Source organism: Mustela nigripes, chromosome 2 (assembly GCF_022355385.1).
Source record: "Mustela nigripes isolate SB6536 chromosome 2, MUSNIG.SB6536, whole genome shotgun sequence".
Taxonomy (NCBI): domain Eukaryota; kingdom Metazoa; phylum Chordata; class Mammalia; order Carnivora; family Mustelidae; genus Mustela; species Mustela nigripes.
This window is the reverse complement of record NC_081558.1, coordinates 12,274,765-12,277,108: the sequence shown is the minus strand read 5'-3', so window position 1 is coordinate 12,277,108 and position 2,344 is coordinate 12,274,765.

The window sequence follows — 2,344 nt, the reverse complement described above, 5'->3', positions numbered from 1 at the left end:
TCACCCCATCTGTCCCTCAGGCCTCTCTGACAGTTTATACCCCTGAAGGTGGCTAGAGTCTCTCAATCCTGAATCCTCTTATCTCTCTCTTTTCTTTGCCTTTCCCTGATCCTTTACCATTGGTTTCTGGGCAGAGAGGAGAAAGAGGTGCAAAGTCAGGAAGTATTCTGGGTAACTTTGAGGGGCAGCTCTTCGGTCTCTGTACCTCAGTTTCTCAGCTATCCAATGAACCTCCCTCATAAAGTAATGTGAGCTCCAAAAAAGCAATGCCTGCAAAGCAATCATCACACTGCCTCAAAGCTAGGAAGTGGACCCCCCACCTACTGCCCCCATGCCATAGACTCAAGTTGCACAAGGGGTTGTATAAACAGGATGGCTTCACTGAGTCTAGGACAGGTGCTGGTTCCCCAGGTCTCTCTTAGGTGGAATGTGAGGAAGGTGACTCACCTGGGGTCAAGGCTCTGCATCTGCCTCTGCCTCAGTCCAGCAGGAGGTCCTTGGTTAGTGCTACTCTGCAGGTGAGGAGGGCTGGACAGGTGAGGGCTAGACTGCAAAACAAAGGGTTGCTGCCCTGAGCATGCCGGCTGGACAGGAGTGGCGGGGGGTGGGGGGGAGGACATAAGCCTGTCCTTCATTATTTATGCCGCCTCTGTCCCTTACCTGTGCCTTCTCTCACTGTGGTCCTACTGCTTCTGCTTCTGCTACAGGGATGCCAGGACCCCTTGGGATCCTGCAAGGGAGGGGGCAGCCTCAGAGAGACTATGTCCTCACTTTCCTTCCCTCCCTGCTTGCCAGGGGTGAGTCAATTACCTGAGCTTCTCAGGGACTTAAGCAGAGTCTAATGCTCTGCAAACTTGGGATCTGAGGCCCTGACTTCTGGTGCTGAGAGAAGAGTAGCCCTGCCATGGGCCACTGGGGTCAAGGAGTCTGCCAAATACACCCTCCTGACCTTCATCCTTCCCCACTCGGGTCACTTACACAATTAAATGTCTTTTTAAAGATATAAAACATTTAAAAAACTACAACTGTTTGTTTCCTCTTATTAAATAGTTGAGATATCACAACTAAGGCTAAAATCATGCAATGGCCAGCCATGCAATTATGAGGGTGAATTTGATGGGCATCCTTCCACACCTTTGTACACATGTGACATGTAAACAAACATAAAATAAGATTATTATGAGTTTTTGTTGTGGTTTAAGGTAGGTATCTTTCTCTAACTTGGTTTTTTTTTTTCTTAACTCAACATCACAAAGTGAAACCCATGTTAGTTTACAGAGACCAAGGTTTCTGTACCTTGGCAGTACTGACATTTGGGGCTGGATCATTCCTTGTAGCAGGGGTTGTCTGGTACCTTGCAGAATGTTCTCCACCTGCCAGATGCCAGTAGCCTCCCCACCCCAGTCATAACAAAAATGTCTCCAGTTATTGCCAAAATTGCCACTGCCTGCCACTGAGAGCCACTATTATAGAACCGCCTCATTTTTATAAAATCAGCTTAATATTCAATTTTATGAATATGCACAATATATAGTTATCTGATAGACACTTCAGTTGCTTCTAATTTTTCACTGTTGTTAGGAATAATGCAATACATACCTTTGTATATCATTTACTACCCACAGGCACTATTAAATACAAATTAAGGGGGCACCTGCGTGGCTCAGTGGGTTAAGCTTCTGCCTTCAGCTCAGGTCATGATCTGAGGGTCCTGGAATCGAGCCCCACATCGGGCTCTCTGCTCAGCAGGGAGCCTGCTTCCTCCTCTCTCTCTGCCTGCCTCTCTACCTACTTGTGATCTTTGTCTGTCAAATAAATAAATAAATAATCTTGTTTAAAAAAATACAAATTACTACTAGTGAGATAATCAGGTCATAGGAAATACGATTCTTAAATTTAAGAAGAATAGGCAAATTAAACTCCCAAATGGCTGTGCTAATTCACACTCCAGGCACCTGGGTACCGGAGGATTTCTTTCTCCCACCCTCACTAATGCCTCATCATGTGAAACTTAATTTTACCAATATGGTTGCCAAGTGGTCTCCTGTTGTGGCTTTAATTTACATTTCCCTAATTACTGAAAATCTCCACTGGTTTTTAACTATGTGAGTTCCCTCTTTTTGATATGTCTATCCAAAACTTTTTCTCATTTTCCTGTTGGATTGTCTTGTTCTTATTGATTTGCAGGCATTTTTTGAAGAGATTCTAAATACTCGTTTTTGTACAATTTTTTAAATATAATTTTTTATTTTTTATAAACATATATTTTTATCCCCAGGGGTACAGGTCTGTGAATCACCAGGTTTACACACTTCACAGCACTCACCAAAACACATACCCTCCC